General features: G+C 38.8%; 1 long non-coding RNA gene across 1 annotated transcript in view; it reads left to right on the forward strand.

Annotated features, from left to right (window-relative positions):
* LOC132209496 (uncharacterized) overlaps window positions 1-26,284 on the forward strand; it is a 156,430-nt gene that overhangs the window by 18,607 nt on the left and 111,539 nt on the right. Inside the window, exon 2 of the long non-coding RNA XR_009445608.1 lies at window positions 6,195-6,274. This is a non-coding gene — a long non-coding RNA (uncharacterized LOC132209496). The remainder of the gene's footprint in view (window positions 1-6,194; window positions 6,275-26,284) is intronic.

The raw sequence follows: 26,284 nt of genomic DNA on the forward strand, positions 1-26,284 counted from the left end.
CTGGTAGTTCGTTCTGATGGGAATTGAGAGCACTTGCCTGTGTGAAACATATCTCATAATGAGATATGGTGAGGTCTTTTGCACAATTAAGTTTTAAAAATTGTATTGTTCAGAGTGAGAATTGATTAGAAATCCTTTGATTGTATATTTTACATGTAACTAGTTATGTCACAATTATTTAATGAGATCACGTTTTGACAATATAGTTTAATTTAAAAATGGCTCAATTATTATTGGGAATCTGATATTTTGTGAGGTGATGACTTACTCTGTATTAAACATGGCTGACACATTCAGGAGCACCACACTAGTCAGGCAGTCTCTGCAGATTTGGAGTCAGTCAGCTGTGCAAGTAAAGGATTTGCTGGCTCCTGTTTTCTCTGGGAGACCCCTTAGCAGGCTGAGCTCTCCGTTTCTCCTTGTCCCTTCCAATATTCTTCTAAACAGTCAGTCTTTGCAGTTCACTGCTATCAGCAATGGTCTCCCAGGTGTCTGTGTTGATGTCTGTCATCTTATGTTTCATTTCTGGGTGTTCTTGTCACCAGTGGCCAGTTCATTTCACAGTTGGATAGTTGTCATATATCTGATGAAAATGGCTGAGCCAGTGTCAATGTCATCAGCTTACAATGAGTGCATGCTGATGGAATTAAATACCCAAGATCTCTGATTTGAAGACTTTGCCTGCTAAGATTCAGTGAAGGCAAAGACAGTGAATGTGGAAATTCAGTCTTTTCAATCTTTTCTCCTGATTAACGTTAGCAAGCAAGACTTCCTACCAAAAAGGAATATTGAGGATTCAGCATGGTAGGTTCACAGATCGATATTCTCAGTAAATTTGTAATTGTTCCACTCTTTCTTTCTTAGCTGTACCTAGAGCAGCACCTTTTTCAATGCATGTGTAATTTCAGTGTCAAGTGATAGAACATTAGTCGTTGTGGAGCTTAGATGTGTGTCAGTATCACATTGACAATGCTGATTGATAGTGACATTGCAATGTCCTGGACCTTTACCTTCTTTATGTTGTTGCTGAAACCAAACTCATTATAATCATGAGAATCTATTCATTTGATGCCAAAGCATCCCTAGTTATGAAATATTAGTAATGTCATGAAAATAAGCTTGTATCAAATAAGTTTTTAATCCATCAGTTGATAACATAAATTGAGCACTTCAGAAAAAAGACTTTTAAACTTATGGAGTAAAGTGACTGAAACCATATTTAACAATGTAATGACCAATTTTTTTGCATGTTGCTCAATGAGGGATAGATATTTGTCCAAGAAATTTGCAATTTGCCAGTGCAGTAAACAGCCTCTGAAATTTTGTATACTTATGCAAGTCTATGGAGATGAACTGAAATCCTCTGATTACTTATGATGATTTCTAGTTTTATTTCTAGCAGTCACTCTATTTTACTTCTGTGTTTATATTTTGCTTATTACTGATATAAGACCTGATCTTGTAATTGTCCTTCTTTGGGCATATATCACCATTTACTGGTTCAGTGTGTAGACATTAGCTATCTACCTGTATTGTTGCAGCATTATTATAGAATCATCTAGCAATAAATGCAATAAATGTGGCCTTGTTAATATCACTGAAATCTTGAACTCCAGAAAGAATGTATGGGGGTAAGAATTATACAGACTAACTAAAATACAGTTTCAAGGCCTATCTACTTTTCAACTTTCCAAATATATCCTTTAAATGATTTTGATTTCAACTTGGAGATAATGGTGCATTTCTGCATAAAACAGAGTTGACAGTTGTGGTTTTGAATGTCCCATTACTTCAATCTACTGGTACAAATGGAAAACACTTGCACATTACCTTTGACAATTTCAGGTCTGGCAGAAACACTTTACAATCAATGAGTATTTCTTAAAAGAAATCACTGTTGCAAAGAATTTTGTTTGCAGCAATTTCACAAAAGTAGGATTGAAATAAATGATGAGGTGATAAGAAAATATTAAGCATGATAAACACTGGCAGGACACTGAGAAAAGTTACCCTTTTTTTCTGAATATTACTATGGCAATTTAAGTTTCCACTTGCGAAAATCAAAAATCAAAGAATGGTTACACAGTCGGTCAGAAAGAAATCTCATTGAAAAAAAATAACTCTCACTTCTGTACACTGACTACATTGAGGATGACTAGGTAACCAACAGGACACTTCATAACTCTAAGAGGCCCTTGACCCTAACTCTCAGAAGGACCAAGATCAGTTTGATGAAAGTGATGAGGGAATCCAGAGGCAGAGACATTGTTTCTACAAGTCATCACAATCCAAACACAATTTCAACAAATGTCCACAGGACTGTCCAATGCAAGCTCAGAGAATTGCAAAACATTTGGTTAAATCAGAAAACAGATAAACCTCAGGCATTTGCAACTCATAAAGGCTCTCAAATCTGTTTATGAGAATAAATCTGTTGGGTCATCATCAATCTTTGATGCTGACAGATGCTGACCTTGAGACAAAAGCCAATTCTAGAAAAATAGAGTATTTTAATCATCTGTTCACTTTGCCTTCGTCTCTCAATGAAGAAACAATCCACAAGATGGAACAGGTTGGAATCAACTGCTCTCTTGATGACCTTTCTTCAGGAACTGATGCTATTCCAACTGATTTCTACAAAGCCAGAATTCAATACTTGGTCAGGAAGTTCACTGAATTCATTCAATTTGCATGGGAGCAAGAACACAAAGATGTTTCCACTGTCAACCTGTTCAACAGAAAGGAATTCGCTAATCCTGCAACAATCATGGAGGACTCCCAATCCTCTCCATTGTCAGCAATTACTTTGCCTGAATCCTTCTGAAACACCTACGGTAAAATTTCAACCCAGGCCTGCTGCAAAAGAGTCAAGACGGTTTCAGAAAAGGTTGAGGAACTACTGACCTAATGTTTGTGGTTATAGAGCTCCAAAGAAAATGCGAAGAACAGAACATGGACCTCTGCACCAAGTTTTTGACTATGCCAAGGACTTTGTCTCAGTCTCTCTAAGAACTTTTGAAAGCTAATGAACAATTCGGCCTCCCTGAGAAACCTATCACAATGTGCTGACAATTCCTTGACAGCATGCTCATACTTCTCCTGCATGGTGGTGAGCCTTCTGGCCCATTCCAGGTCACTGTTGGTGTTAAAAAGATCTAAGTGCAAGCACCAACCCCTTTTAGCATGTATTTTCTCTACTATGCTCTCCAATGCATTTCATAATTCTGATGCTGGCATCAAAATCAGATATCAAATGGTCAGAAAACTGCTTAGTCTGAGTCGACTCAAAACAAAGTCTCCAAGGACATACGTACAATTTATTGATTGCCATTGACTATGCACTAGCTGCTGGTTCAGTGCTGGACGTGCAATATAACATGGATTGATTCTCCAGTTAATGGGACATCTTCAACCTTACAATTAGTACAAACATACCTGAAGTAATGTACCAGCCTGCCCTATGAAAGCCCATCATAATGCTAAGACTTCAGTCCACGTACAGAACATTATCTCAATATCACATTCTCTTGATGTCTTTGATGACACCTATGCAAGAACTGTCAAATTAAGTGTAGCCTTCAATAGGCATCAAACACCAATCTTGGAACGAAGGTAAATAAGACTATGTTGACATGAAAGTCTATGAAGCAAAAATATCGCCCACTGTGTCGACATGAAAGTCTATGAAGCAAAAATATCGCCCACTGTGATTGGATTGCTGACCAACATCTTGCCAAGCAGCAGCTCAGTTAATTACAATTTAGCTGCCTTCAGAAGCTTCTGATAATCAAATAACAGAATAAAACCAAAAACAAACTTTAGGAAAATAATTAACTGAGGAATACCAAAGATTGTCCTTTGGACTCAATTGGCTAACTGGCTCTGAAGTCAGTCTATAAATAGAAACCGGAACAAAAGTTCCATGCTGGCTGTTATGTTCTGGAAATACATTGTGAATCATTCTGAATTTTGACAACAGTACTTCATTTCGATGGAGATGCTTTATAGGTGGCTGAATTCCAATGAATTACATTATCACCAAAAGTCAAATTACCCTCATTCATCCTGATATGCTTTCTATCCTATTATTAACAGCTTAAAAAAAACCTACCACTCCTGGAAGGATCTGGTTTTCCAGTGTTTACACTGTGGACAAAATAATCATTATCTTCATGTTGTAATACAAAAAAGAATTGTGATTTTAAAAATAAAGCAAGACATTGTCAAACATTGGAAGAATCATAGTATTATAAAAGCTGGATGTTGCTGGGTGTGAAGGTTTGAGTTATAAGGACAGGTTGGATAGGCTTGGACTTTTTTCGCTGGAGCATAAGAGGTTGAAAAGTGACTCGTTAGAAGTTTAGAACAATGAGGGATACAGATAGAGTTGAGGGTAGTTGTCTTTTCCCTAAAATGGGAAATTTCAAGATTAGGGGACATATTTTTAAGATGAGATGAGAGATTTTAAAAAAGACGTAAGAGTCAAACTTTTTACACCTAGGGTAGTTTGTGTGTTTAATGAACTTCCGGATGAAAACAGTGGATCCGGGTACAATTACAATATTTAAAAGACATTTGGATGGATATAGGCCAGGAACAGGCAGGTGAATCTAGTTTAGTTTGGGATTATGCTCAGCATGGACTATTGGACAAAAGGGTCTGTTTCCATGCTGTATGCCTTTATAACTCTCTGACCGTATAAACTAACACAGAAACAACATTGGCCATTATGCCTCAGTTGACTACCACAGTACCTCAGAGCAGATTTCAACTCTCTTTTTTTACTCTTCCCCCATCCCAATTTTGCTTGTAGTCTCTATTTTAAATATTTAAAGATTCATTTCTCTGATATGAATCAATTGTTTCTATCCTTTCAAAACCATTTTCACTCTCTGTCCCTGAAATCTTGCTCCCATATCCAAGTTTCCTTTCCCCTCCGATGACCTTGAAATATTGTTGTCTACCTAGTCCTAGCTCATCTTTCCTGCAACTTCATCCTTAAATCTCTTCAATTTGATTACTTCTCTTATCATAGCTCTGATTGGCCTCCAGTCAAAATCACAAATCAGAGTTGCTCCAGTGCAAACAGATGCCGTTCAGCCAATTGTGTCTGCACTGACTCTCTGATCATTTTGACTTAGTGTCAATCTATTACCTTTTCCTCAAACCATTGCACATTGTTTATATTTAAATAGTTATTCAAAAGCCTTCTGGAATACCTCAATTGAAGTTGCTTCCACCACTGCTGGTTGGTTAGAAAATATCAAAAAATTTCCAGGTTAGATCCTAGTGTGTTCTGTTGGTAAAAGGCATAGGTAGAATAGACCTCAAAGTAAGAGAAAACTTCTCACATTTCCCTCCTGTTTACTGCCATGAGTAACTTCTGCTACCAATGTGTTTATTCTGAAACCAAATTGGAATGAGATTAGGATCAATTAGGATCAGTCTGTTTAAGTGAGCTGAAATTCATAGCGTATAGGCTCACAAATGAAAATTGACCACTTGAGTAATGTGCAAGAGAATAACAAAAGCACACATCAGCAAGAAATCACACATCTCAGGAGCACAATGCTGCTTGGCCTGCTGTGTCATCCAGCTTCACACTTTATTATCTTGGATTCTCCAGCATCTGCAGTTCCCATTATCACTTATATCTTTACTAGTCTCTTTGGCACCCTCTTACATCTCTACCTCTAGGCCTTGTGATATAGAGGACCTGGGTTCAAATCTCACCTGCTCCAGAGTTCTGTCATAACATGCCTGAACAAGTTGATTAAAACTAATTACATTCCTACTTAGAGTTGTATCATCATTAAGCTTAGATATATTATTCCCTTGCTCTTCTTCAGAGCCATGAATATTTAGGACATATAACCGTGGCCCCTGCATGGTCCTGTGGCACTTTACTTGTCATAGTCCGCCAATCAGACCCCGCAAGCAGCTCTTTATCCATGTCAACTTATTGCCACAAACTCATTAGCCCTCATCTCGCATATTAGCATTTTGATCTTATTGACCATTTGCTTGGTACGTTACTGACCATCTTTTGAAAATTCAGGTATACTACATTTGCTGGTTCCCCTTTATCTGCCTCATTTGTTGCATCTTTAAAAACATTCAATAAATGTGTTCATTATTTTTAATCATACTGTGATTAATTCCCTGCTTTCTCTCTTCCTCCTTTTCTTTGGCAGTAATGGATTTGCTAACTTTCAAACCTGTTCCAGAATCCAGGAGAATTTTGCAAAATTATTGACAGTGTACTCAATTCAAGGTAAGGATGTGCAGAGTTTGTAATGCTTACTGTAACCCCTGCTCAGCATCATTGTTGTCACCTTAGTTTCATGGATGCTTGGCAAACAGTCCTTACCTTGTTTGTGTGTGGAGGAGCCCGAGCCATTTTGTTGTAGATGCATTGCTTGAGACATTGTGGGGGTATCAATTGACTATTATGTCTGTAGGAGAACCAAATGACTAGCTTTAGCACATTGACAATGACAATTTAGTTTAAAATAATTTAAGAAATTAAAGTTGTTTTATCCTGTGAATAAATATATAATGTTCTCATTCAGTTGTAAGGGTGGCCGGAACAGTTTGGGTCTAAGGGCTTTGGGTAACATCACTGATAAAAACTTCAGTTTTAGCTGTTGATTATCAAGGGGATTGAGGGTTATGGGGAGAAAGTTGGAGAATGGGGTTGAGGAAGTTATCAGCCATGATTGAATGGGAGAGCAGACTCAATGGGCCGATTGGCCTAATTTCTGCTCCTATGACTTATGGTCTTATTCCCATTGTAGATCAAAGACAGTAAATAGCAGCCCTATGTACAAGCTGCTGTTGACCAGCCAGTGGCAAAGAACATTTGCAGTTGTGAAAAGACTTCATAATGTCTCGCAATAATTTAAATTGCAGCAGGATGGACAAAGTGTGGGACATCTTTTGGTCTGTCTGCATCAGTGATGTAAAATGAGTCAAAACAAATTGACAGCCTGGTTTAAGTCCCCCAAGAAAACTAGGTAGAATGTCAAATGCACTAGTAATTCATCATGACCAGAGACCACTTTCATCCTTAACATGTCACTGGAGGAGCATTGATAATATCAAATGTACGTGCCCAGAATACTAAAGAAGAAAGTTGCACTGAATGCTACAGAATAACAGTGTAACAAGGTCACTTGTTTTCTAATGTGTTATCAGATGACTCTTGAACCTGAGTTGGCAATATTTTAAAATTTATCATTGCTCCCAATGACTAGCATAACAATTATTTAGTTTTTGTAGTCCTCTCAAAAATATTAATTTCTCAAGACATTCAGTAGAACTTGATAGAATTACCATAACAAGGAATGAAACCCTAAATAAGGCAAAATAATCCCTTAGTACTTTATCCAATCAACTTAATAGAAAAGAGACGTCATGTTTTTTCAAAAACTGAAATTTCACCTTTGGCCCTTTGTTGTGCCTTAATCTAAAGCTCACATACACATCTTTCTTTGAGCTATTTGAAACCTTATGTCATAACTACTCAGGAACTGATCTAATGGCTACAGAGGTAATTTCAGAGGGTTAAGCTCAGAGAGAATGGCATTTGAAAACTCAAAGACCAGTTGTTGACATAATTTCACCCTGAACAGCTATGATTTGTGTTTGCTTCTCTTCTAATTCTTTTGTGATTGGATTATTTCTTCAGTGTATTTAGAGCACGTATAAAGGTTGTGCTTGTTCATGAATCGGTCATCATATTTATTACACGAGTATTTCAATAATTTTTGCATCAAGGTCTAAGGCTGATACAAGCCAAAGATTTGTTGCTGACATCTTGTTCTTTTTGGTCTGAAAGAAATTCACACTCATTGTAGGAATATTTATTGAACAGAAGATTTCCCTGGTGCCTTTGTTAGTCACTGGGAAACAAATTACATAATGTTTTCACAATAGCTAACTAACGGAAGAGAAGATGAGAATACTTTGCTGCCAAAGAGTTATAGGCATTAGGCCTTATTTCATGTCAGTACTAGTCAAAGCTGCCCTACTTTCCTCATCACTGGCTCTGTCCTTGAGATCAGTTCCAAAAATAAATAGTAAATGGGTTAATATACCCACTTAGGCAATGGGAAATAGGGAATAAGAAATGCAAGCTTGTGATTTATAGGCCAGCAGTCTCAATAGAGATTTAGATGACCAAATTTCTAGGAATTTGTAATATTATCTAATTCTTCAGATGAAATTACAGTCCCTTGTAATAACTTTAAGCAGTCTATTGCTTTGATATAAAATAGAAAACAACCTGGAAAACCGGCAAAAACTGAACAGCAATTTCAAACAAGCTGACACAGCTCGAAAATTGCTCATAAATCAGTGACAGCCTTGATCATCAGCCTCTAACTGAAAAAACAAATAACTAACCAGGACTGTTACATAAACTGTAGTTATGTATAAGAACCCCAAAAATCCACAGAGCTAATAACAAGATTGTGCTTTAGGTTAGGACATTAGGCAGTCAGCGATCAATACTTCTGATACCACCATGAGAATATACATAATTTTACTTACATTGTGAATAGTCTTTGAAGCAAAGGGAACTAATATTTTACTAGACGTATAGCTCTTAAGCAGGAGTGTGAGAAGCTTAGTGATGGCAGGTTACATGGAATTGGAACCTGGGTCTGTTCCAGAAGATGTCCTCTCTTTCTTTTCCTTGTATGTGGCCCTGTTCAACAAAACCTGTTAGTATTCACTCATCAGAGTGTAGACCAGATCTTACTACATGATGGCAATAGCAACTAGATGCAGGAATGAAGGCAGGAGGGAAGTAGCACATAAAGTGAAGTCTGACAGTGCTACAAGTGAAAGGTAAAGCCAAGCCTGCAATCAAACCAAGGAAAATTGATATAAAATTGAAACCAGCCGAGTGACAGTAAAGTTGAAAGGGCAAAGGGCTTTATGGCCAATCTGATCGCTGGGCCAGACTACAAAATCTACCACTGCAGATAGTGCTGTGAGAAACAGACTTTAACTTGAGTAAGCCATGAATTCTGCCCTAACCCACCCCAGACCTTCTAGCTGATACATACTGAATGAACAAGAACAGAGTTGCCATAGAGGATACAAAACTTAAGGGGTACTCTGACAGCAATATGGGGATGCCACTAGCTGTCATTTTGCAGACCTCCCTAGGTGGCATGAAGAAAGTCCACGGGTTGGAAGATGACTTCACATAAATGATAGCCAGTTTTCATAGAATCCCTACAGTGTGGAAACAGGCTGTTTGGCCCAATGAGTCCACACCGACCCTCAGAGCATCCCAACTAATCTATACATCCATGAACAAAACAGGAAATTTATATGACCAATCCACATAGCCTGCACATCTTTGGACTGTGGGAGGAAACCAGAACACCCAGAGGAAATCCACGCAGTCACAGAGAATGTGCAAACTCCACACAGACAGTTGCTGGAGAGTGGAATCTTACCTGGGCCCCTGGCACCATAAGGCAGCAGTGCTAACCACTGAGCCACTGTGCCGTAAAAGACAATGCTTCTTTTTCATTACAGAAGAAAGTATGATGGAAAGAAAACTTTGTATCAAAGGCAAACTGGAACTGCAAGACGTTTCTCTTAGTGAAATCATAGTCAAGGATGGTTAATACTGAAACATTGCCATCACTGTCAATGGCTCCTGCCTACACGTTAAACTCTACACAGGGGCTGTAGTCATGGTTCTGTCAGAGAGCCTTGGATAGCTGTAGACGTTTACCCCCCAGCCTTCACCTATCCAGCTGCAGTGCCCGAGAAAACCAGCCTCAAGGTCAAAGCCCACCTGCAGACAATATTAAGGTACAGACAAAGAAATTGGTGAAATGCTATATGCTAAGAAAATATATGATGGCACTTTTAAAAGGTATGCATGGAAATGCAAGAAGTACAGCAAATAAAACTGAGCTGAGGGGACAGATGCTTATGACTGCACATGACAGTATGACATTACTACAAAATGAGAAATTAGCTTGTATACAGCCAAAAATAGCAGCTTAATAGCTCTAGATTTTCAGGCAGGATAGAGAGTGGGATAAAAAGGTGGGGACTCATTATTGTTTAAGAAACCAATTACACCTGTGGGGAGGGATTATCTATTAAATGATTCATCAAGCGAGCTTATATGGATTGAGCTCAGAAATAAATAGAGAGCCAAATGTTAGAAGTATACGATGGACACCCAATTAATAGAAGGGAAATAGAACAGCAAATATTTAGGCACATGTCTGAGTTCATAAACAATAATAATTAGTCATTTCAATTATCCTAATGAGCAGGATTTTCTGAGGAGAGCTAACTGTTGTGATTGTAACAAAATCAGCCAGATGGACCTCGTAGAATGTGTTTTCCGAGTGGGTATACTGATCGGACAGATTGGACTGCACTCTAGAGAACTGCTTTAAGCCAACACAGAATAAGCCTCATGAAAGGGGCTTTAGGAAGTGAAACTGAACAAGTGAATGAAGTGGCTGTGGATGACTATCATGGTGATAGTGTCCATAATAGGATCAATCACAGAATCCCTACAGCGTGGAAACAGGCCTTTTGGCCCAGTAAGTCCACACCAATCCTCAGAGCATTCCATCCAGACCTATCCCCCTATAACCCACCTAAGCTACACATCCCTGAACACTATGGGCAATTTAGCATGGCCAATCCACCTAACCTGCACATCTTTGGACTGTGGGAGGAAACCAGAGCACTTGGAGGGAACCCACACAGACAGGGAGAAGAATGTGCAAACTCCACACAGACAGGTGGCTGAGGGTGGAATTGTACCCTGGTCCCTGGTGCTGTGGGGCAACAGTGCTAACCACTGAGCCACCATGCTCTTGTATCATTATGGAAAAAGATATAGCGGGAAGACAAATTTTATGAAAATGATCCTCCGCGTTAGTTTCTCAAAAAAATTCAGTTTAATAATACATACTTCCCTTTACAAAATCAGATTGATTATCCTTGATCAACCTATCCTTTCGAAGTAATAAAAGTGTTTCTCAGAATTGATTCTCATGATTTGCCCACCACTGAAATCAGTGATCTGGTGAAATTGGATTGGTTAGGATTGCTTGAAGGAAAATCAGTAATAAATCAGTGGGAGGTATTCAAAGGTGGGATTCTATAGTCAGACAAATCACCACAATGAATATGAATGGTACAGACAAATGTGGAGTTTGCTGGTTGTCCAGAAGCATATAGGATAAGATAGAATCACAATCACAAAATATTATAGAAAGCTGAAGGAATATAGAAAGATACTGAGTTGAAATAATAAGGAAGGTAGGAAGGCAAAAGGACGATATATAAAACAAAACTGCAAAGTAAAATCAATGAAAACCCAAAGATGTTTTATCAGTCCATCAAGAACAGAGGACAACTGGAAAAAAGGTAGGGTCCTTATCAGTAGTGTGCACCATAATTTGTGCATGAAAGCAGAATATATAAGTTATGTTCCTAATGAGCACTTTGCATCTGTCTGCACAAAGCAGTTAAATGATGCAGACTTTCTAGTTAAAGGGGAGGATTGTGAAATAGTATCTATGATAAGCTTAATGTGAGAATAAACACTGGAGGGACCAACCTCCTTAAAGGCGGATTAAATATAGAGCTGAATGGCTTCTATCCCAAGCTGTTCAAGGAACCATGGAGGAAATGATAGATGCTCTGAGAATAATTGTAGGTCTGCAATCATTGCACCATTTAAAAAAAGAACTGAGGTATAGGTCAAATAATTATTAGCTTGACAATCTGACTTCCAAATTTTCCAGTATCACATCTATTTTGGTTTTGCTATCATTGACAATTTGATTCATGATTTTGTTACACAACCTAAGTACACTAAGGTATCATCTGGTGAAAGCTGTGAAACCACACAAAATGATCCAGCACACAACTTCGCAGTGGAGCCTGCACATAAAGATTCATTGCCATCTGCCTAGTATTACACAAACCCATCAATAGTGGTATGGTGACCAGCTGAGAACAAGAAGGGGAAGGAGGATGAAGAGGATGCAGGAGCAATCAAGACAATTCCTTCTGCTCACACTGTCTGTGAATGCCTCATGCAGCTGAATCTTTTACTACACAATTAGCCTCTCCAGGCTATTTAGCATTTAATGAAATTATGGCTGACCTGTAATCTATTTCTCTTAACTTGCCTTGGTCCCATATCCCCTACTAACTTTTGTTAATGAAATTCTGTTTATCTTGTCCTTAAAAATAATTGAATTAACACCAATTCTTATTTGGAGAAGAGCACTACAAAATGCCATGACCCTTTGAACTTTAAGATTTTCCTGTTTTCATTCTTGTCATGTCTAATTCCACATTTTAGACAATGCTCCCTCATCCTTGACTGCCCAACGAGCACAAGCAATTTCTTTTCCTATTTTATCTATACCCTGCAATATCTCAAACTTTGATCAAGTCACTTCTAAACTAGCTAAATTCCAGGGAATAGAGCTCACATTTTTCTAACCTTCCCTCAGTTTAATTCACAGAATCCAGGCATCATCTTGGAGCCCTAAGCCCCTCTGAGGTCACCATATTCTTCCAAACATATGGTGCCCAGAGTACTCTAGATGATATCCAACCAGTGTTTGTAATACTGCAACATGACTACTGTTTTGATCTTCAAGGCATGTTCATGATGTGTGAAACCTGGACAGCCAAGAGTCTTCAGAAGTCCACTGTTTCTAACATTTCAGTTTTTTATGAAATGTCCCATTCTATTCTTTTTAGGTCCAATGTGAACCACCTCATATTTTCCTACATTGTAATGTAATTACTAGTCTTGTCCATTAACATACCTTTTTAATCTCCAATTGCAAAGCTGCTCTTTCATCTAGATTGAACAAAGGTAGTTGGCATCTTTGACAATTGGCAAATTTGGACATGCAGCTTTTTAATCTCATCAGTGTTGATAAATATAGTGAGCATTTAATTTCACTGCTTTTTGTCAATTATACATATGATTTGTATGTGAATATAAGATGAAGAGTTAATATGTTCGCAGATGACATCAAAATTGGTGGTGGAGTGGACAGTGAGGAAGTTTATTTCAAAGTACAGTGGTACCTTGATCAAATGTGCTGATGGGCTAAGGAATGGCAGATGGAGTTTTATTCAGATAAATGAGGTGTTGCATTTAGAGAAGACAAATTAGGGCAAGATGTAGACACTTAATGATAAGGTCCTGGGGAGTGTTGCTGATGAGCAAATAAACGTTGGGGTACAGGTTTATAGTTCCTTGAAATTGGAGTTGCGGGTAGACAGGGTGGTGAAGAAGGCATTTGGTATACTTGCCTATCTTGGACAGTGCATTGAGTATAATAGTTGGAATGTCATGTTGTAGCTGTACAGGACATTGGTTAAGCCACTTTTGGAAAATTGCGTTCAATTCTGGTCTCCCTGCTAAGGGAAAGATGTTGTTATAACTTAAAAGGATTCAGAAAAGATTTACTAGGATGTTGCTGGGGTTGGATGGTTTGAGTTCTGGGGAAAGACTGAATAGACTGGGCTACTTTCTCTGGAATATCAGAGGCTGCGGGGTGACCTTAGGGAGATTTATAAAATCATGAGGGGCATGGACAGGGTGAATAGCCAAGGTCTTTTTATAAGGGTTGGTGAGCCCGAAATTAGACAGTATAGGTTTAAGGTGAGAGGGGAAAGATGTAAAAAGAGGCCTGAGTGGTAATCTTATCATGCAGAGGATGGTGCATGTATAAAACAAGCTGCCAGAGGAAGTGGTGGAGGCTGGTACAACTACAACATTTAAAAACCACCTATATGGGCACATTAATAAAAAGGGCTCAGAGAGATATGGGCTAAATGCTGGCAAATGGGACCAAATTAATTTAGGACAGCTGGTCAGTGTGGATGAGTTGGACCAAAGGTTCTGTTTCCATAGTGTGCATTTCTATTCTCAACGTGCTTAGTTGCAACATACGGTGTGTCCTTTCCTGCAACTGGAGTATTTGCCCATTTTCTCTACTCTTTATACAGCTGCTCAATTACATTTCTAACCCAGGTCAATCAGATGATCTCAGTTTTTCAGAGTTGGAACAGCCAGTTGTATGACTTTATCAAACCTCTTCTAAAGTCCACTTGAAAGAACAGCTGTAAACATTCCACAGTCCATTCCTTTAGTCATCTGTTTAGATGCAACTCAACCACATTCATCAGGCATAATCTATCTTTTAGAAATCCATACTGGTTTTCTATAAAAGCTTGAAGTTTGAGAACGTTCAGACATCCTATTCTTAATAATTGATTCTAATAATTCTCCAAAAGCAGATGTTTAGCTAACTGCTCTGTAATTCCCTTGTATGTTCTTTGTTTAACCTTGTGATGAATAATGGTCTGCTATGCGTGATATTCCAGATTAAAAAGAACAGTCGCTAAACTACGAGAACTTTGGAAGATTATCATAGAATGCCTTACAGTGTGGAAATAGGCCCTTCGGCCCAACAAATCCACACTGACCCTCAGAGTATCCCACCCTGACCCATACTACTCCAACTCACCTAATCTACACATTCCCGAACACTACGGGCAATTTAACCTGACCAATTCACCTAGCCTACACATCTTTGAACTGTGGGAGGAAACTGGAGCATCCAGAAAAAACCCATGCAGACCCAGGGAGGAGGCCCCTGGCACTATGAGGCAGCAGTGCGAACCTCTGAGCCACTGTCCTGCCCCTAATTATAGTCAGCATATCTGTGTTGTCCCCCCTGCTTTCTATAAAAGCCAGGAAATAAACCATTTATTTGATGTGAAGATTCACAGAATGTTAGCGCTATTATTGTCTACATGCATTAATTTGCGTGAGTTCAAGATGTTTCTTTATTTTCGCTTATCATATCTGCTCTGATTCATTCTCCATTATGTAATGTATTACTGAATTCTTCTTCATTGTCCTTCTTGTTAACCAGATTATAAAAGCCCGATACACGTTGTTTGAATTTTATTTCTTTTTCCATTTTGTCAATAGTTTCTGACTAGTTTGTTTTGAGGCACTTGAAATCCCTATGGTTTTTAACATATTCAATTCATGAATTTATTTGCATATTTCATCCTCTTCTTCCAGTCACTGTTAGTTATTCTATAAATTATCCCTAAGATTTCTCCTTTGTTGTCTCTTACACATGGATCTATTTCTGTGTTACTGATAGCTGTCTTACTTTTTCTGCTGCCTGCATGTTATCTCATATACGAACTGTCCACTGCCCTGTCTTCTTTTACAATCCTTTTTATATTATGCAATTGTTAATTCTCAGATTTCAAAGTCACCAATGTTGGGTTGACCTAAAAAACACAGAGCTGGGAAGTATGAGACTAATTGCAAGCAATTAACCATCAACTTCCTGTCACTGTGAAAGACATGGTGGACCAATGGCTTCACGTTGGCAGAAGTCATGGAGCAGTGCTTGCCCTCTCCACTGCCTTAATCCTTTGAGGAACGCTGGTTCATGATTAACCTTCCAGCCTCTTGCCTGACCTTTGTAGAATAGCATGTGGACAAAATATGTTTTTCTCAAATTTGGATGCTCGATTACAGTAGTAGACAGTGATACCGCAGTACAGTACAGTGTGATATCAAGATTGCACTGATTGAAAGCCTTTTTTTTTAATTTTAAAAACATACTTTGTTCTTAAAAATATCTCTTTGTATAGATACATAGTCACAAGTGCAGTTTGGTTCTGTACAATAGCATATCCAGGCTAAGCAATCTGGTACAATCTGGACAATTGCAGTGTGTATATTTGATGCATTGAACCCTCAGAAAGGAGTTCTAATTCTCTGTAATGCCATCAAGGTTAGGATGACCGGCCTATAATTGCATTTGTCCATTTCTCCTTTTTGTTTTGAACAACAATATGACACATGCTAATCTCCAGACCTCTGGCATCATCCAATTTTCAAACAGGATTGAAAGGTTGTGGTCAAAGCCTGAAATAATTTGCACCCTTACCTCCCTCATTAATTTACGCAATACAGCGATGACTTTCCTACTTTGAATATGTCCAACCTTTATGTACGTCCTGTTTATGGAATTCTGATGCATTCAATGTCATTGTGAACTTCTTTGGAGCAATTTTGCAAAATACTTGTCTTGAGTGGAGACGGATGCATGTTTTCATTTCATACCACAGTGCAAGTAGTTTTAGTTTCTATAATGAGAAATTTTGTTTGACATGGATAACAAGTTCGTCAATTATTCTTAGAATGACTAAAATACACCTGACTCAATTATGCAAGTCATGACTGTGGGTTTTAAAATAATTTCAACACATCTAAAAACAATATTCAGCACCCAGATGACCAAAATCTCTTTTTTGTATTCAAGTAGTGTCGTAGAAACAGGAATATTCTGCTTTGTGTGATAAAATCTGAATATGTTGTACTTTATTTCTAATTATTTAATAAAAATATTGAGATCATTTATTTATTAAAGCAAAAAGCTGATGAAATACTTGATACGAAAATAAATTGTCAATGTTACATGGTCTCCTTTCGAGATCATTATTAATGATTGGTGACATAAATTGTCATCTAGTAACAGGATAAACTGATCATCTCTGAAATTTCTTTTAAAAGGGATTAGCAAACGCTTTACTTTAAGATTAAAATGAATGCTTTCCAGATTGTTTTCCATCACTTACTAAACTGCCTTTGATAATTAATTCTGAGTCACCAGACAACTATATATAATAGAGAAAGAGAGAGAGCACAAACCAAATAGATATATCTCTTGTTAACTGAAGTGGTTATGTAGTGCTGGTAGTATTATCTATCAGATCAGACATTAAACTGAGGCCCTGTCTGCTCTCCCAGGTGGACTCAACCAGCTCAGTTAGAAATACTGCTGCCAAGCCACACTCGGTGGTAAACATTTAAATCCCCCACTCAGAGTACATTTGGTGCCCCTGCAACCTCTGCTGGGTCTAACCTGCCAATGGGACAGCAAAAATTCAGGGAGCGTAATGGTGGTGTCTGGGGCATTGTCTGTAAATTATGAGTCCATGAGTATGACTATGACTAATCTGTGACAAAGTTCTCCCAACTTTGGCACAATACCCCAAATGTTAGCCAGGAGGATATTGTAGGGTTAACAGAACCATTTTTTGGCATTATCATTTTCAGTGCTTAGGTTATGTCAGATGACCCATCCAGTTTACTTTTAAAACATTTTTAGACAACGGATTTCAGATTTCAGTTTACATCTGAAATACACAAAAGCACACTATGATGGCATAGTGGCTTAGTGGTTGGCAACAGTTGCCTCACAGTGCCAGGGACTTGGGTTCAATTCCACCTTTGGATGATTGTCAGTGTGGACTTTACACATTTTCCCTGTCTGTGTGAGTTATCTTGCAGAGTCCAAAGAGATGGAGGTTAGGTGAGTTGGTCATACTAAATTGTCTGCAGTGTCCAGGGATTTGTAAGTTAAGTGGATTGGCTATGGGGCATGTTGGGTTACAGGGAGGGGTAGGTCTGCGTGTGAAGTCAGTATGAACTTGATGGGCTGAATGGCCTGATTCTATGCTGTAGGGATTCTATGATTGAGCTGCAATCTCCCTTTTATGTGCTTTAGAATTACAGTAATCCTCTGTGGACTGTAAATGAGTGTACCTACCTCCTGATAACAAAATATACTTTACATCCTCAACTTACTGCATTGTCCTTCTAATTCTGAAGGTTTCTTTATGACATACTTTTTGAAAATACAGTAGACTTTCCAAACAATTTACTTCTATCTGGAATCTGATTTCACACCTGAGTTAAGAAAATTATGTGAAGAATGCTTACAAAGAATATGCCACTTCATGATTTCCATGTATTATATCTTTTGCTTTTTAAAGTGTCTCATTAAATCATACTCCATATGTTCCACTGTTGATAAAATATTATTGGACCCATTTATTTCTGTCTATAGCCTAAAGTTACCATGAAATAACACCATGAATACCAGTATCCCATTGTCAAGTCACTCTTTATTTGCACATGCACTGTACATGACACAGACCCAACTAGTTCAGAGCACGATCCTGGAGTGAACAGAACTCCTGACACTGCTGTTTGTATCTGTCAGCCAGTACTCCCTGATTGGACCAGTTTAACAGCCCCAATCGGGAAACTCGTATTCTAGGCAGTTCACCTGGCTGTCTTGTTCCAGTCACAATATCCCTCCCTCTCTAAGTCCTGGGATGTAGACCCATTCTTTTTCCTGTAGCTTATTTTGTGGCTTTCTCGCACCAAGTCCGGTTCCTTCGACTCTGCCTCGGTTACTGACGGTTTGTACCTGACCCTAACCTGCCTCTTGCACCAGGAGCATCTCTGCAAAAATTCATCTTCTTCAAGCAGTAATGGCATAGAGTCTGTGAAATTTGTCATATCCATTTTCTCTTCAGAAGTTTCTTCAATGCTAGACAGAGGTGTAGATAACCCACGGATTTTGACAGCCTTGCTGGATATTCTAAGGGATCAGGTACATTTTGCTGGTGTCCCATTTGCAAGGTTGAAACTTTCAAGTTGTCTACATCCTTATTCAGGACTGTCTCTCATACAAGAACTTCGCACATTATGGGACCAGACCTAGTGTCAACCATGTCATTTACCCATGTAGTGCTATTCTTGTGGTTTTGACACCAAATTTTGTTCCCTGAAGTAAACTGCCCTGTCTCACTTTGAGGCGTCTTGTGTCTGGTGGTGGGATTCCAGATGTTGTTTCACTCTCCTCCCCAGGTATGGGAATATGAGATTTAATCTGGTACAGAGTCTGTTCTCTGTGAGCAACCCTGCTGGAGTTGTCTCTGTAGTTGTGAGAGGTGATCCTTTCATCAAACAGGAACTGGACAGCCTGGTATCAAGTGAAGCTGTAGGCTGCTTCTTTAAGCATGTCTTCAAAGCTTGGACTGCTCTTTCTACCAGACCATTAGACGATGGATGATACAGTGCTGTCCTTGCATGCCAAATGCCATTCAACTTTAGGAAATACTCAAATTCCCTTCTGGTAAATGATGGACTTTTAGTATGTAACCAACACCTCTGGGAGATTGTATATTGCCAAAGGTCTCAAATTTTCGATCCATCCCAAGTTGGATGAATTAACTCTATGCAAATGCAATTGCTTCGAATGGGCGTCCACAATGATTAAAAACATGGAGTCTATGAAAGGACTGGCACAGACAACGTGTAACTGAGTCCAGGGTTTACCTGGTCATTCCCACGAATGTCGGAAACTGCTAGTGGTAATTTTTGTCCATGTTGGCACTCTCAGCACAGCCCTACCAATGTGTTTATGTCTGCATGCAATCCTGACACTAGACAGAACTTCTGACCAACATTGTCATTTTGGGAAACTCCTGGATGAACCTGTAGATTTCATCCAGTATTGGCAGCCACCTTCACTTGGTGCAATCGTTCGTGCTCCCACTATGGTGATCTGGCCTCGCCAGGTCCAGAAAACTTTCAATCCTAATGTGATGTCCCATTTGTTTTCATCACCATCAGCTGTTTTAGTTTTGCCAAGACAGGATCTTTTTGTGTTGACAGCCTGCTCTTGTCAGCAGTGACCAGAAAGATGTCTCAAGTGTCAAACTAGAAAAACCTCACCTAGGAGATGACACCACCAGTGGTGTATCTGCCAGTGGGAGGCAGGTCAAGACTTCCACATTTGCCACATAGCTGTCGGATGGTGTTCCAACTTGTAATTGTATGCACTCGGAATGAGAGCCTACCATTGAATTTGATCTGAAGTATGGAAGGGCAGCACATCTCTGTCCTCTTTAAATAGCCCTAGCATGGATTTGTACTATTACAACTTACATATGTAAAGGTATTGGTGGAACTTTCTCACACTAAAGATGACTGCCAAACTTTCCTTCACTGTCTTGGCGTGCCTTCGGCATCAGCCAAAGCCCAGGAAGCATACATTATCGGGCATCCCTCTCTACTAGGCCACCAGTGAGCCACCTCTACCCAGTACCCTATGAGGAAGCATCGCATATCAGCACCGAATCTCACTTGGGACTGTGGTGTGCCATTACCTCAGTCAAAGGTAACTGCTTCTTTGACTACTCTAATGGCTAGATCATGGCTGCGAGATCATTTCCAAGGCTGACACTTTCTCAACAGCACATGCAAGCATACCATTTTCTGTGACAATTCACCCACTTAAGGAAAGGTGTGGGAGACAGGACACCTTTGATCAGCCTCACTTTATCTTCCAATGGATGTAACCCAGTCTTTTTGACTCACTTGGGGTTCCTGGAACACATTTTTCTCTCCTAAGGTGTATACCTGCCTTGGAAAAATGTTTAAGCACTGTGTCCAAGTTCTCTAAATGCTCTTTATTGGTCTTCTGGTTATTAGCACATCCTTCAAATAAATGGTGACCTGGGTAGACCTTGTAAAATGTTCTCCATTGTCTGCTGGAAAAAGGCACAGGCTGACTATACCTCAAATGGTGGTCTTATATATTGGTTCAAACTGTTTGTGTATTAATTGTGGCATACTTTTGGGAATCCTCATCCAGACATAATTGCAAGTTCACATAGTTCATGTCCAGCTTCGTGAAGGACAGTCTCCCTGCCAGTTTAGTGTATGAGTCCTCTATGTGAGACATGTAGCTGAGAGAAATGGTTTACCATTTTTCTGAAATCCCCTCAAAAGTTAACCAACCCATCAAGCTTCATAATTGGTATGACCAATGTCCATTCCGCAAACTGTACTGGTTTGATTTTTTTTTCACTTTCCACCCTCCTGATTTCTGCCCCTGTTTTTGCACGTAAATCCAATGGCATTGGACAGGCCTAGCAGAATCATGGAATTACTTCTTGGTCATAATGTAAGAGGGCTTTGTCCCCTTTGATAGTCCTGAGACCTTCCTGAAAAACCTGTAGGTATTTGTTTAGGACATGACTCAAACGACATTTTCTGATCGAAATATGTTGAGCCAATCAAATTGAATCTTTCTCAGAAAATAAGGTGTAGAGCTGGATGAACATAGCAGGCCAAGCAGCATCAGAGGTGCAGGAAAGCTGACGTTTCGGGCCTAGACCCTTCTTCAGAGATTTAGGCCTGAAACGTCAGCCTTCCTGCTCTTCTGATGCTACTTGGCCTGCTATGTTCATCCAGTTCTACAACTTGTTGTCTCAGAGTCTCCAGCATCTGCAGTTCCTACCATCTTTGAATCTTTCTCAACCAGTTTTGTCCTAGCAAACTTGGGCCTAAATCTTTTACTACAAACAGCAGTAACTAAACTAGCTGCTTCTCATAAGAGACCAGAACCAAAGTTGTAGCCTTTAGGGGTTTCCCCAGTAAAGGTTGTCAGTCTGGCTAAGGTCTTGCACAAACTTAAGGGTTGGAGTCCAGAGTGAATTTTTGTCAAAAACTTGTACTATAATCACTGATACAGCCTCACTGGTATCGACCTCTATTAGGACTGGATGACTATTTAACCAGGCATTTATTTTGACTGGTTCTGATTTGGATGTTGCTAAGTAATTTAAATGTTCTAAACCAGGTGTAGGTGGACTTTCCAGGGTGGGTGCTGTCCTGGATACCGGCCCATGAGTTCTCTTCCTCAATTCAGGCCTAGAGGGACACTTTTGCTGTCTTGAATCCCCATACCCATAACAAGTATAATGTCCTGCTGGAGCAGATCCTCAAGACCCTTTTGGCTGAGGCTTGGCTTTGTTTTGGGGTTTTGTTGTGGACTGACCTAGAGTCCCTCTGTACAGGCTATGTCCAAGTTCAGTCCTGATGAGGATGTCCAATTCCATTGAAGTTCCACTTGCTGCATTTTCTATTGACAAAGCCTATTTAAAACCCAGGTGGGCTTCAGCTAGTAGGAATTTTTGAATGGTCACATCAATAATCTCATGTACCAAATAATCTCTTAGCATCTCACTTAGGGTTAAACAAAAATCACATATCTCTGCCAGTCATCTTAACCTTGTTAATAATCCCAAAAAATATTCCCCTGGTTCTGAAATGTCAAGCAAATCCGATTGAATTAGAGGAAGATTACCTGGCTGATCGCATTCCAAACACTGCAATCCATTCACTCTTATCATGACTTTTCTTAATCTTTTCTAAATTCCAATTTGTTTCCAAACTTCTTCAAGAAAATGATCTTGCTTAGCCTGAGGGTTATTTTTGATGTCATATTCTTGACATTTTTGTGGGTTTTTCCACATTATCTTAGGAAAATTAATTAAGGGCTCAGAATAAATCAAAAACAACTGTCCTTCTTATAGTTTTTAGATCATTACAAGCCAATAAGAAATAATCACAGTTATGGTTTGTTGAATGCAATACTGCTTCGACATCACCAGAAGTTCATGGTTTCCATTAAGTATTTGTTAAGGGCAGCAGTAGATTGTTTGTTTATTGAAAAACTGAAAGGATCAAAATTTAAAGTAAACTTTGGCATTTTTTGCAACAAAAATGTTATTATTTAGAATGAAATAGAGCATTTTTTAAATGCTTCTTCATTCATGTGTATATTCTTTGCTGTCTGCACAGCATTCACTTGACTTGGCCATGCATAAATATATCAAAATCTGTCTTGTAAGAAATCAAAGATCCAGCCAGTACACGCACATGCACACATACACATACCTGGTTCACTAACACCCTATATGGTGGAAACTGTCTCATTTCCCTGGTCTGTCCTACATGTGAATCCAGACCCACAGAAATGTGGGAGCAAATTACTGCAGATGCTGGAATCTGTACTGAAAACAATAAATGTAGGAGATCACAATGGGTCAGACCGCATCCATGGAGAGAGGCCAAGTTAATGTTTTGAGTCTAGATGACTCTTCATCAGGTATGTGGTTGATTTTGGCCCTGGGAAATCAGAAATAGCTAGCCAGTCATGCCCTCATCCTATGAATTGATAGTTTGAAAAATTAGCTTCATTACTAATGATATATTAATATCTAGAAATACATAAAAGTATCACTTTAACAAATGAGAATGAAGCACTTTGTATTTGTTAATTATTCAAATAAATGTCATATAATGTGAGATGATATTCTTGCCGATGGTAAATTACAAAAAAACTAAACTCAACTTTTCTTTAAGATCACTAAACATAATGAACCAGTCTCTGAAATTCAAGGATCCATATTGACATAAAATTGATATTGTTCATCATAGCTGCATGAATTTATGCAAAGATTTTACATTTGAAGACATTGAAAACAAATTCTAAGATATCAGAAAATGAATTACTTCTGGCAAGGCAAAAGTGAAGGTGAAGGCAAAGTAGCATATAATAAAATGAGGTCCAAATATGTTACGGAAATCCTGAGAAACTGAAAAATTTACTCCCAGAGATTCAATGTACAATGACCAAAACAGGGTTACGTGTACATGTAAACTCAAATTAAGCTGTCGTTTTGTGGAAATACATTAGATACATTTGAATATGTTGTTCATGGCATTTTGTTTCTTCATCACCTTACAAATAAGTGTATAATATCATTAATTCACCTAAAGAAACAACAGGTTACTTAGTCCCAGCATCTTCCTTTGTTGAGTGCGATACATCCCATATATCACAGGCAATATGTTTATGCGGCAGTTTCAAGATCGGCTGTGGTTGCCATGGTGTGATAGCGAGCACGCTGATTTCTGAACCCTGTGATCTGAGTTGAAGTCTAAGTGAAGCCTTCTTTATGCCTCACAGTGCCAGGGACCCGGGTTCAATTCCATCCTTGGGCGACTGTCTGTGTGGAGTTTGTACATTCTCCCTGTCTCTTTGTGGGTTTCCTCCGGGTACTCCGATTTCCCCCCACAGTCCAAAGATATGCAGGTTAGGTGGATTGGCTAAGCTAAATTTCCCACAGTGTTCAGGGAAGTGTAGAATAGGTGGGTTATAGGGGAATGGATCTGGGTGGGATGCTCCAAGGGTCAGTGTGGACTTGCTGGGCTGAAGAACCTGTTTCCACACTGTAGGGATTCTATGATTAGTCTGGACCTTTCACAGCCCACGATTATCCCAGATTCTAACAATGGTAAATATCTTCATTTGTACATTAGTAATTTAAAATAAATCCGTTGGATATTTGGGAATTCTAATATCTAGCACATTTGGCAGCACACTATAGCTTTATCTGCATATCAAACTAATGCAGGTAAAATGTTGCCTGAAGTGTGACTTAGAATATAACTGCTCAGGTTGCTCAAGATATCTGCAGAATTTTGTAAAAATGTATAAGGAAATCTGGAGTCTGTGTCAATGCACTGAACTATCTACAGTTGTTAGGTTATTATTATTATTTGATTATTGCTCATTTTTCTGACCTGAAAGTTTGAAAATGCAAAGCCGTAAACAGGATGTGTGAATATTGGTTAACACAGTCATTAATGAGGTGGGAAATGTAATTTGTGCAGAACAATATGATGACGCATTTAGGACAAAAGGCAATGAATGGGACTGTATACTCATTGAAAAGGTTTTGAAGAATGTGATTGTTCAAGTCTTAGATTCTCAGTCCTTATGCTTTATGCTATTTGTGGTGTTGTGAAGATGAGTGTAAAGTATACAAAAAAGTTTGGAATGTTAAGTTTGCAGAGAACAATTGTTAGGTCACAGTTGGAATATTGAGTGAAATTTGGTCACCTTACTCCAAAAAAACCATTGACAGATTTGAGTGAGTATTAAAATTATGAAGGATTTAGGTAGACACTTACCTTTAATTGAGGATATAGTGTTGATGAAGCTTTAATTTATAATAAGCACTAATAGCATGTGGAATGAGGCTGGGAAAGAAAAAGATTTGTATCTAAGATGTAACTTCATGTCCGTAGGAAATCGTTAAGAGCTTTAAAACTAATCAAATATTTCTGAAATATAGGTTCTGCCATAGTGTATAAAAATGGGGCAATCATTGTGTGCACAAGGAGGTGAATAGCATCCAAAACAGATTTGTCTGTTCCTGCATCCACTTTGAAATTGTATCCCTTTATATATGTTAACTCTCATCTTCCAATCAAAATGTATCACATAAATTTTGATCTGTCAAATATCATCCCAACTCACTGCTGCAATTTTTAATTTTGCTTCATCACTAATCTTCAAAATGATACCGGCATATTTAATTCAGGTCATGAAATCCAGGTCATAAACAAAGTGATTTATGGTAATCCTGGAGAAAGCAAGAACTGCAGATGCCGGAATCAGAGACAACAGTGTGGAGTTGGAGGAGGACAGCAGGCCAGGCAGCATCAGAGGAGCTGGAAAGTTGACGTCTCAGGTCGGGTACATTCTTTCCTGCTCATTTTGATGCTGCCTGGCCTGTTGTGTTCTCCAGCTCCACCTGTGTCTCGGGGTGATCCACTTAGTTTCAGAAAAGTAATTGTCTACCACTTCCTTTTCATTGATGAAAATTTTATGTACTTACATTTCGTTCCCCTTCTTAATTTTATGGGCTTCAGTTTGCTGACAAGCCTATCATGTGATATTTATTCATGTGCATTTTGAAAGTCATATATGCAATATCAATTGCACTACCCTCATCGATTCTTCGAGTTTGTCTGATGTAATTTGCTTTCAACAAACTGAACCATCATTTATTAACTCATGCTTCTCCATGTGATAATTAATCTTGTCCTTGATTGTGGAGCTGGATTTTAATTTTCAAGAATGCATAGATTGAACCAAATAAAGACCATGAATATCTGCAAGATTGAAAGTGCATTGAAAATTCAGCAGCTAGCTGCCAAGCCTTGGGCTTTGTTGTAGTGTGTTAGGTTGTGTGTACCAAATACCCTCAAGAAGTGTGTTATTGATTAATAGATATGAATCATTCAATTAACATTGATTTTTCACTTGAAAGCAATACAAGAAATTTTGCAGCATTTGAGGCAATCTGATATTTGCAACACATAATCAATTCTCCCAGGTTCTCTTTCAAATGTTAATGAACACTGTGATGGTGCACCCTCAGACATTTGACTTCTTGGGAGGAGTCAACTTCAACAACCTCAAGCACACGAGACTGGCCATGTGGGTGTTAAATCTTATTATCTCCAAGCAGCCTGTGTTGTAACTTTTAGGAGCATTGGAAATTAAGCAGGAGTAGGCCTGTTCTGTCAATCTTTTGTTTTTTATTCACTTGTGGGAACATCGACATTATCGACTGGCTAGCGTTTAGTTCCCTTCCCTAGTTGCCCTTGAGATGGTGGTGGTCAGCTGCCTTCTTGAACTATTGCAGCTTACATGTT

The sequence above is a fragment of the Stegostoma tigrinum genome, chromosome 1, assembly GCF_030684315.1.
Source record: "Stegostoma tigrinum isolate sSteTig4 chromosome 1, sSteTig4.hap1, whole genome shotgun sequence".
Taxonomy (NCBI): domain Eukaryota; kingdom Metazoa; phylum Chordata; class Chondrichthyes; order Orectolobiformes; family Stegostomatidae; genus Stegostoma; species Stegostoma tigrinum.